Here is a 12,321-nt window from a genome sequence, read left to right as displayed (position 1 = left end):
CATTGCTTCTGCATAGGACTTAGGCTAAGTAACAGCTGAAAACCTACTTAAACAAGCTTTGTACTCAGGAGATATGCTTTGGTAAGAGACAAAGTTAGATAAGGAGTGAGGCTGCTGAAATGTCTTCTTAGTGGCAATCACATAATCTTGATGCCAAGCTGGCTTGATTACAACTCTACTGGATTTCCTTGTAACAGAAGGCATAACTATAGGCATCCCTGTTGTGTTGTGAACTTCCCTGTCAGGTTCAAAATCAATTATAACCTCTGCAAGAAGTATCAACTCTAACTCAGTGAACTGAGAGGTATCAGGAAACAATAACTGTGGTAAGGTATCAGGTAAGTGCTTGAATGAAAATATTGATTCCTTGAACACCGCATCCCTACTAACAATAAACCTCTTTTCAATAATATTGTAGAGAAGATAACCCTTTTGAGTGAGTGAATATCCCAGCAAAACACAAGCACTAGCCTTGGCAGAGAACTTATCTTTCCTCACAAGTGTGGTAGCAAAGCACAAGCAACCAATGGTCCTGAGATGATCTAGGCTGGGTTTTTTCTTGTAAGACATCTCATAAGGTGATTTGTCATTTAATGTAGGAGTAGGTAGTCTATTAATTAGGTACAGAGCAGCCAAGACACATTCCCCCCAAAACTTGGTAGGTATGCCACCTTGAAATCTGATAGCTCTTGCCACCTCCAATATATGCTTATGTTTTCGCTCCACCACTTCATTTTATTGTGGAGTGTGAGGACAACTGCTACGATGGATAATGCCTAAGGACTCAAACAATGTATTGCATTCAATATTGAAAAATTCACCTCCATTATTTGATCTAACAATATTTACACAATGATTAAATTGAGTTTTAACCATTTGGAAAAAATACTTCAAAACTGTCAAAACATCAGATTTCAATCTAAGCAAGTACAACCATGTAATTCATCAACAATAGTCAAAAAATACTTATAACCAACATGAGTATTGACTCTATATGGACCCCAAACATCAATATGCAGTAAGTCAAACATAGAACTACTTCTAATAGATGATACAGGAAGTGGGAGTCTTGTTTTCTTAGCTAAAGGGCATACTAGACAATCATCTGGATGGTTATCTGTTGTGGGGACCAATTTTCTCAAAGTGGAAAAGGATGGATGACCAAGTCTTCTATGCCATAGCACAGTCTCATCCTTAGTGGTTTTGAAATACATCAACTGTGTTTCAACAACTTCAACCTTAGCCGCCATAGCTTTATTTAGTTGACTTCCATCTCCAACACTTTTATTCAACAGAAAGTAAAGACCTCCAGTTTCTTTATCAAACCCCTTGACCTTCCCAGTTGAGAGGTCCTGGAAAACACAAAACTCAGGGAAAAAACTTACTGAGCAATGAAGTTGTCTGGTTAACTGAGAGACAGAAAGCAAATCATAGTGGAAATCAGGGACTATTAGAACATTAGTTAACACATCACCATTACCCCAATTGTAACTGTCAGTATGAGATATTGAGGTGGTAGTACCATTAGGCAATTGTACTTGTGTATGATCACCTTGCTCTAAAGCAATTATATCAAACAGTTCATCTAGAGATGTAGTAGTATGTTTAGTTGCACCAGAGTCAACTACCCATTGTTTTATCTTAGTCCCTATAGAAAAGAGAATGTTGGTACCTGCTTGGTTAACTGCTGGCATATCAGTATTTTCCTTGTTCAAGAGCTTGATAATTTGACCATATTGCTCATGTGTGAATACAGGAACTGCAGGTCCAAGTCCACTATTCTCAACAGTATTTACATGAGCCATCCTATTACCATTTTCATTATTACTAGACCTTGCAGGTGGACCAAACTTCCTCTTAAACTTGTAGTCAGGTGGGTACCCAATGACTCGATAACATGTCTCTTTAGTGTGGCATTTTATCTTGCAGACTTCACATTGTAGGTTGTAGTTCTTTTTTGGCTTGTAAAATGACTGTTGATTGTTACCTCGACCAACATACAATGCAGTAGAAGTGGAAACACCAATATCACCCCAGAAGATGAACTACTACCAGCAAAATATTGAGAATTAAATGCACTTATATTCTTACCAGCATATAGGGCTATAGGGATACTTAAGTCTCCTCCAGAGTAAAAGCCTGTTGTTACTCTTTGGCTTTCATCAGAGATTACCATAGAGTAAGCTTTGTTCACAGAGGGTAATTGAATCATCATTAATATTTGACTACGAGCTTGGCTGTATGACTCATTCAGTCCCATCAAAAAAGCAAACAGTTTCATGTATTGTAAATGACTAGCATATACTACTGCTTTGTCACAACCATAGGAAGGAGGGGATACTAGAGCATCAAATTTGTCCCAAAGAAGTAGCAATCGAGTGAAATAATCAAATACAGACGAGGTACCTTATGTGATGGTGCAGATCTCACGATGAAGCTGATAACCTCGTGATCCATCCACTTTGTCGAACCTTTCTTTCAGATCTGTCCACACTGTTGCGGCATCAGATGCGTAGATGATCCCACTCATCAATTCCTTTGAAACTGAGTTCAAAATCCATAAGAGAATGAAGGCTTTTCCCATTGTTCTCCCAAAGCAGCAACATAGTCACTCTATTTACAGGTTCCAAAAACAAATCGTGCCTTGCCCTTGGCTTGGAGAGTTAGGAGCATTGATCAACTCCATAACGAGTAATTATCCACACCTGTGAGTTGAACTAATGTCAACAAGGATTCTGGAGAATCAGACTGAAGAAGATACAGTGGATGATTGCGATTTTTCTCAACATCATCTATTGTATATGTGCTCACCATTTCTTCAGAAAATCAGATCGCACAAAAAAGAAGAAAACAGAGAATCAGAGAAACGTAGTGAATTGAGTGCCGACGATCAATGGATGAATCAAACAATGATTCGCGGCTCTGATACCATGACAAATTCTCAATCCTACCACCATGGATGAAACATTCTGATTAGAGGAGAAGAGAGTTGGGAGAAAAATTTATTATCTGAATTATGAATGTAACAGTGCACTCGGGCACATCCATATATAGTTGAGCTACAATTTAACTAACTACTTGAATAACCTATCACAAATGTACAACTGTCAACTACTTAACAGAATTAGTTACACCTAATTCCTCCTAACAAGTAACTACTCAGACTGTTAGCTAATTAACCAACTACACAGCAGAATCAAGTAACTCCTTTCTCAATATACCGAATCGGGACGGACCGGAACCGGGCACCACGGGCCGGAACCGTACCGGAATCGGTAATTCCGAAAAAATTTATGTATACCCGTCCCGGACCGGAAACCGGGTCCCAACGGCTATATTTAAAAAAAAAATTATTAAAATTAAAAAATTAGGAACATTACTCAAATAATATTAAAACTTTTATAATTTTAAAGTTAAAAATTTATACTTTTAAAGTTTTAAATACAAACTTTAAAAGTATAAAAGTTTAAATTTCACACTTTAAAATTTTGAAAATTTAAATTCAAACTATAAAAGTTTAAATTTCACACTTTAAAAGTTTGAAAATTTAAATTCAAACTTTAAAACTATAAAAGTTTAAATTTCACCCTTTAAAAGTTTGAAAATTTAAATTCAAACTTTAAAACTATAAAAGTTTAAATTTCACCCTTTAAAAGTTTGAAAATTTAAATTCAAACTTTAAACTATAAAAGTTTAAATTTCACCCTTTAAAAGTTTGAAAAGTTAAATTCAAACTTTAAAACTATAAAACTATAAAAGTTTAAATTTCACCCTTTAAAAGTTTGAAATTTTAAATTTAAGACAATAATAAAAAAAAATTAAGGCGAATAGCGTATACTTTTATTAATATTAATTAAATAGTACAAGTTGAGTTACAAAATATTAGTAGAGTATTAAAAAATCTAATCTACACAGCCACCTTCTAGGAAGGGTTTTGTTTGAATTAGACCTCGAATTATTATACTCATACTAATAGTCATTTAATTAAATTTAATAGTTCATGCTACCAAGGAAATCTTTTTTTAAATCATTTAACATTTCTCTAGTAACATGCTCTGGAATTGGTTGATTAGATAGTTCTTCCATTGCATCAATGCCGTCGTCACTAAAATCTTGCATTATTTCATCAATGTCATTTTCAAATTTGGTCGGTAAAGGTGGACGACCATAACTCCTTCTCTCGCCATTAATCCAATCTCTAAATAGTACCGATATCTCCAAGCTATTTGCTGCTAATGAATATTTATGCTCTCCAATTTGAAATCTTGTTGCACTAAAAGCGCCTTCCAAAGCTATTGAAGATGCTTGAATAGCTAATACACATCGACCAACCGGTTGAAGTTTTGGGAATCCCTGGCCGCGATTGCTCCACCATTCTAGAAGATCAATAGTAGTATGTTCTATATTTTGATTAATATATGCATCAAAATCATTTCTATCATTATGAGAAAGTTCAAGATAGCAATCTATCATATCATCAAGATCATCTTCATTATATCTACTCCTAGAACTTCGAGGCTCTTCATTACGTACTACATTCATTCTATTAGAATTATACAAGTTATACAATTTTCTAGCTTCAATTTTTATACTATCTTTAACATCTTGACAACTAGGTGTTTCATCATCTTCACTATCAATACCCAAATTTAAATATATTTTATCAACCATTCGTGATGCACCTTCATCTTTGTAATTTGGGTTTAACAAACAAGCGGTTAAATAAATTTGAGGAATAGGAATAAAATACTTTTAAAAATTTTCAATCATTTTCTTAACAGATTCTTCAAATCTTGGTTTATTTTTGAATTTATAAGATTTACTAGAAATAGCACAAATATTAGGTAAAACAAAGCAAATAGTTGGATAATAAAGTGCAGATACTTTTTTTGTAGTTAAATAAAAAACTTTTAAATAAGTTCTTTTATGTCATTCCAATCATTATCATCAAGTATAGTCATATTTGAATTATGAGCATTCCAAACCATTTGTAAAGATTTCCTATATTCATAAGCGACTTCAAGCATTTCATATAAAGAATTTCATCTAGTACACACTGATTTTAGAATTTTTTCTAGGTGGAAGATTAAATTCACGACAATGATTTTCAAAATCTCTACGTCTAGACTTAACTTGACAATTAAAGATAAAATGGCATGCAGTTTCAACTTTTATGCAACCATCATTATACATTGCTATACCATCTCTAACAATCAAATTATATATGTGTGCAACCAGTGGCGGAGCCAGGATTTAGATTGAGGGGTGTCAAAATATAAAGTAGTATGCACACAAGTTGTCTAAAAAGTTTTAAAAAAAAAACACTGAAAGCATTTAAAAAAAATAGGCTTCAGCAAGGTTCGAACTCCCAACGCCTAGGTCAATGACAAGGCGGAACTTTGTAGCCCCTGAACCGCTGAACCACACTTCAACTTGGTTCAGGAGTGTCAATTCTAATATATATATAGATATATATAGGTATAAAATCAGAATTTGACTTACCTATCCAACGTAATTTTCCGATGAAGGGGTGTCGCTTGACACCCCTCGGGCAAGGGTAGCTCCGCCCCTGTGTGCAACACACCAAATATGAAAACCATCAATATAAATAGGGCAAAGAGACAGTTTTAGTATTTCAACAGCGGATATATTAGAAACATTATTTAAGGTGACAATACTTATTTTATCACAAATTTCATAGTTTTGTAAAACATTTATAATTGTTTGAGCTATATAACTACCTGTTTTATGCATTTCACAACATTTATAACCTAAAATTCTTTTTTGCAAACTCTAATTTTCATCAATCCAATGTGCAGTAATAGTGAAATAATCATTACCATTTACACTACGGCCCATATCAGAAGTAATAGTTATTTTACAATGATTATAATAAAATAAACAACGAAGATATTGAAAATGTTGAGCTTGATAATCAAAAATAGTCTTTTTAATTGTATTTCTAGTAAAACCTTTAAAATGTGGATTATATACAATTTGAATATAATGAATAAAACCGGGATTTTCAGCAAAACTAAATGGCAAACCCATAACAACAATCATTTTAGCTAATTCTTCAAGATCTTTTTCTCTACTATATGACTATTGTATACTAGAGCCAAAAACATTAGAAAGATTTAATTGTATTTGGACCATATTAGAACCTCCTACTCCTACATTTTCAAGAAGGGTGGTACCATTCTTTTTAGCTTTGGCTACAGCTTTAGCATGCAAAAATTCATTTTTACAACGTGACATTAAATGATTACGCAAATGTCCTGTCCCACCCTATTTTCCTACAATTTTATGATTCATTCTATGTTTACATTTATTACAAATAGCTTGTGTTTTATCTTCATTCTAAGTTATAAATTGCCACACAAGTGATTTTTTAGCGCGTTCTACCTTAGGCCTAGGATGCACGGGGGAATGGGAGCAGGACAACAAAAGGGAGCGGGAGGGGAAGAGGGACTGGGAGTGGGAGTGGGAGTGGGAGTAGTAGCCGTAACTGGCTTAGTTTCATCATCATCATATTCATCAACATTATTATCAAAACTATCAATATAATCAGTAACATCATCATGTTCATCATCTTCAGGTAATTTCTCATCAAAATTACCAAACCTTCTTTGTAAATGTTCATAATAAGAATCTAATCCTGATGTAGATCAAAGTGACACTACTTCAAGAAGGCCTTTCACAAGGAGTCAAGCTAAGGATCTTCAAGCATTGCAAGCTTTATGGATGAAGATGGAACCTTTGGAAGGCACCAACATGGAAGACTTGAAGATATTTAATATATTAATTGCTCTACCATTTTAATTACCTTGTAATTTTAATGAAAGGCAATTGAGTATTTCTTCATTATTTTAGTTTTTAGTATAAATAGTAGATATTAGGGTTTCATAAGAGTTTTGGACATGTTATGCCTCTTGTGAGAGTTTGGAAGCCCTTTGTTGAACTTCAACATTTTGTCATAGAATTTGCAAGTGAGATTATTACTTTCTTGAGGATTCTAATAGATTAGGTGCTTTTATTTCTCAATTAAGTGGTGTTTTTGGTTAGTTTCACCATTACATCTCTTAGTTGCTTGAATTTAATTGTGTCTATCTCTTTTATCTAGTTTTTTTTTATTTCTATTTTATTTTTTATCTTCTTGTTTCACATCAAATCCACTATTACTATCAATATTAAAAACAGTTTCATCAACATGCGTATAATCATCCATATTTATTCTTAATTGAGAAGTTTTTTAGTTTTAGATTTAGAAGTACTATCGATTTTTTTATTTGTTTTGGATTCTGAGCTCCATAAATTAGTGATCGAATCAACTATGGTTGTTTTACCCTTGTCAACATTGTTTTTACCGGAATCCATATTCAAATATAAAAAGTGAGTAAATTATATATAATAAGAAAATGTAATGCAAAGTTTTAAACAAATAAATAACTAAATAAGTAGAAACTAGAGACTAATCACTCACAAAATAAATAATTAAATCCAAACATATAAATAACTAAATGAAAAGTGAGTTGGAACGAATGTACCAAACATCTACTTAAAAAAGTAGACGTGTATGAACGAATGCCGAAAATTGAAAGTTGAATTTTGAAGCTCCAATTTCCAAAGACCAAATTCGTAATTTTAATGAGAATAAGAGATTAGAGAGTAGAGACTTGAGTGAGACTTTTGAGAGTTGTTGAGAGAGTAGAAGATAATATTTTTGTGAGTGAAAAGAATGAAAGATTGGGAGTATTTATAGTTTAAAAAAAAGGATGAAAATGTAGTTTTTAGGAGGTTGGGGTATTAAAAAAAGTTGGGGGGGATAGGGGGTGTAAAGGGGAGTTATAGGGGTGAAAGAGCCGTTGGGTGGGCCCAAAACCCGTTGCCCAACGCCTATATTTAACATTTTAAAAAAAAATTGAACCGGATCGGACCAGGATCGGAACCGATATTTACCGGACCGGGACTAACCGGTATATCCCGGTTTCCGTCCCGTTACCCCTCCCGGACCCCCTAGACACCGGACCTAACCAGTACAAGCCGGAATGGAACCAGACTGGTAACGGCCCTAACCGGTACAAGACAAAGTAGCATTAAGTTACGTTGTAGATGTTTGTTCTAGATATTATATCAGTGATGTTCAAGCTAACTTGTGCACACATGCATCGACTATTCCACCATCTCATACTTGATATGTCTTGTCAATACAATACGAGATAACTTTGTCACCAAGCAATGACGGATGTAAAGTAAGGCTACTCAAGCACCCATTATATATATAATTTTACCCAAACACTATTTTTTATATTGGAAACTAGCAATAACATACAAAGATAATGAATGAGCACCTAACTTTAGAAAGGTAGCAATTCGAGTAGTTGTTGTTGAGCATGCATGACGTAAAAATTATAGGTTTGCCATAGTTGTCAAGATTTAAGCCGATGAAAGAAAATTAACTAGTGTTATAATCTTTAGCTAACCAAAATTGAAAATCAGTAAATTCAGAATGAACGTCAAAGTACAAGAAAAAATGTACAAAAAAACATCACTATTAGAAACACAAATAAGAAGAACATTTTACTAATAATCATATTGCTGCAGAATTTTGTAGTGTTGATCACTAGCAAAGCAAACAAAATTACATGCATAATCAACGCAACGGTCATAACATTTATTTAATAAGAAGTGGAGATGGAATAAGCTAAGTATCATTAATTAATAAAATGTATAATGTATTAAATAGTATATAATTAATTAAATTAGACCTATGTCTAGTATTTTGTTGAGAAAATTATTAGCACTAAGTTATTAACATGTTGTTGGGACACCATTTAATATTATCCACTTTTGTTCAAATCTACATATACTTTCCTCTCTACCAAAAAACCCTAATACCTGCAAACCCTAACCTCAGTAGCAGCGCCATGGCCATAACCACCATCGGTGAGACCAACCCCCCGAAGGGTTTTCCCCCATTAATTAGCAAGACAATTTGAACCCTATGCAACCTAACTCTGCAGGTCTAATCCAATGCAATATGCGACCATTCTTAAACCAAGTTATTAATCTGACATTATAGAATTGAGGAGGACAATACTAGGTCAATGTGGAATCAAGACTGAGTGCATAATAGAAGTCTTGGATACGAAACATATATTGATCATACTCACGAACTTGGAAGATTATGTGTATCTAATATTTACAACAACTTTATATGTGAAAGATGGCATCAAAACGTTGAAAATATAGTGGGGAGAACATAACAGAGTTTTGATAAGTGGAAGAGTGGTAGGAAAGAATGGATGGTCAGAAGAAGGAATAAGTATAAGAGGGATAAATATGAGAACATTAAAGGGGGGAAATGACATTTAAGATGAGAATTCCTTCGAGGCAATGAAGGGCAAGGAAGAGTTGGACAAAGTGGAAGAAGAAGTTCAAAATATTGAAGGGAGAACAAAATAATATGTGAACTAAAACTTTGGTAAAATACAACAGGAGATCATTCAGAAAGAAGGGGAGGAGCAAGTTGATACAAATGGGACCAACATGAGTCAGGACAATAAGGCAGAAAGAAAACAGGAAAGGAAAGTAAAGTTATCAGCACAACATAATCCAAGTGAAGAAGATGCAAATATAGAAGGAGGAGGAGAATATAGAGAAAGCCTTAGTGGTAGCGAAAGTTAATAATAAAAGAGTTGGTTGTACAACATGACAGTCATGAAGAAGTACTGGAACCAGAAAGGGTAAAGGGTAAGTATGGACAAACATGATTTATCACAAAACAGTTCAAAGGTGACCAGAGAAGGAAATTTGTCGGTTGAACAAATAGACAGAATAAAGAAGAATCATGTCAAGCAAAAGAAACAAGGAGGAGAAGAAATCACTACTATTCAAGCATCATCAAGACAATCAAAGTAAACAATTGTCAAAAACGCTAAATATCTATGAGAACCTTAATATGGAATATCATGTAGGCAAACACTCAAAACATGTTTACTAGACTGATAAATATGCATAAAAGATACCAATTTTATACGACGGGATTTATGGAATCTTTTAAAGATAGTCAACAACTAGAGGAGCTTAGAAGGAAGTTGGGGATGAAGTATACAAAGGCAGACACAAATTGTAAAATTTGGGCTTTTATTGATAAATCGTGGAATATGAAATAGTAAGGGATAAAAAGAAAATGATAAATTTTAAACTGAAAAATCAAGGATTAGGCATTGAAGTGATGATATCACTAGTGTATGTTAACTGTACACAAAGTGAAAGATTGCAATCATGAAATTTGATGTCTAATAATAGTAATCTACCATGGCTGGTAGGAAGAGACTTTGATGTTATCAGTACTAATGAGGAAAAATTGGGGGGAAGGCCAGTAACAGAGATGGAGGTTAGAGATTTTAATCATTGTCTTAATGTGTGTAATCGGAAAGATAAAAAAAATTCAAGGGTAGCAAGTACACATGGTGGAATAGCAGAACTGATACAGAGTGTATTTTCAAAAGATTGGACACGGGTAGTGAGTAATGATATATTGATAACTATTTTTCTGATTCTTGAGGTGGAACATGTGGTGAGAAATGAGTCGGATCATACTTCTTTAGTGATCACTTTCAAAACAAATAAAGAGAATGTGATTAAGCCCTTTAAATTACTAAATATTTGGTTAAGCGAGAAGCCTTTCATGAGGTGATAAAAGAACATTGGCATGCTAATTTTGAAGGGGAATTGTTTAGTTTATTTCATCATACATTGAAAAAGGTGGAGAAAGTATTGATTCAATGGAGTAAGGACACTTCTGCAATATTTTTTTAGGAGATAATCACTTTAGAAGAAGTCATTAAAGTACATGAATCTCATATTGAAGTGGATCCGTCTAGAGCTAATAAAGAGAAACTATATCAAGCTCAAGCAGAGTTAAAGAAGCAACTGTTTAGGGAGAAAGAATTCTGAAAACAGAAAAGTAGTATAAAGTGATTTAAAGAAGGATAGAGAAATACAAAGTTTTTTCTTAACATAGTCAAAGGCAGAAGAAAAAGAATTCAGGATGATAAAGGTGAATGGCTAAATCAACAAGAGGATATTGTAAAGACAACAATAGAATTATATAGGAGGCAACTCACAAAGCAAGAAGACAACAAGGATTGTGATATGTTGAATGACTTAAGCCAGAGATAAATGAAGAACTTCAGGTATACAATCTTTTGAAGAGTGAAGGAAGTCTTAATGGGGTTAAACAGAGATAGTGTAGGAGGTCCAGATAGTATGACATGGGCTTTTTATCAGCTTGGGAAGTCATTAATACATAATATGGTCAAGCCTTCTTTAAAAGTGAGGGGCTGCCAAGATTTTCCACGCACAAAAACTTAATCCTATTAAGAAAATTATTATGAATAATTTCTCAAACTTGCGGCCTATTTTGTTAAGTAATTTCGTGATTAAGGTCTTTTGAAGAATAATTCATGAGAGGCTTAAAACAGTATTGTCTAGGATTATCTCTTTAGAACAAGTTGATTTTGTACAAGGAAGGAGTATAACTAAAAATGTTTTATTAATGCAAAAAATTATTTTAGAGATTCGGAAAAGAGGTAAGCCATCAAACTTGTATATGATGAAAGCATATGATAGAGTTGAGTGGTTATTTTTTATGAAGGTGTTCAGAAGGATTGGTTTTTGAGAGAGGATCATTGATATGGTCTATAAGGTTGGTTAGTAATAACTAGTACTCAGTTTTACTGAATGGACAACCTAAAGGCTTCTTTAAATCTTTTAGAGGAATTAAGTAGGGAGATCCTCTATCCCCTACTCTTTTTATACTTGCAGTGAAGTAATGTCTGGATCTCTTGATGCCCTCATGGGTAAAAGATATTTTAAACGTTTTGGAATGCCAAGAAGAAGCCATAAAGTTAATCATTTAGCCTATGCAGATGAGATGATTACCTTATGTAAGGCAGAATTGAGAAATAAAAGGAAATAAAAAGCTTACTACAAGCAAATGATTCAAAGGATTGGGTCAAAGATTCAAGCTTGGAAAGGAAAATTACTCTCTTTTGGGGGAAGAGCGATATTAATCAAACATGTTTTGCACACTCCTCCTATTCATTGTTTGTCAGTAATGAATTCATCAAGCAATGTTCTAAACCAAATTCAATGATGACTGAATTCTTTTGCACTGAAGGTATATGACATTTGTAACACCCAGTAAATGTAAAGGTCAGTTGGAAGGTGAAAGGGCTGTAGATTGGTGTAAAAAGTTGATGGTGCGCACTGGTTTCACATACCCATGTACAGACTATTGAAGGTTGTATGGAT

Source organism: Solanum verrucosum, unplaced genomic scaffold, assembly GCF_900185275.1.
Source record: "Solanum verrucosum unplaced genomic scaffold, falcon-dt-bn FXZP01000252.1, whole genome shotgun sequence".
Lineage (NCBI taxonomy): Eukaryota > Viridiplantae > Streptophyta > Magnoliopsida > Solanales > Solanaceae > Solanum > Solanum verrucosum.
The sequence above is the reverse complement of the archived record's forward strand: the minus strand, read 5'-3'. Positions refer to the sequence as shown.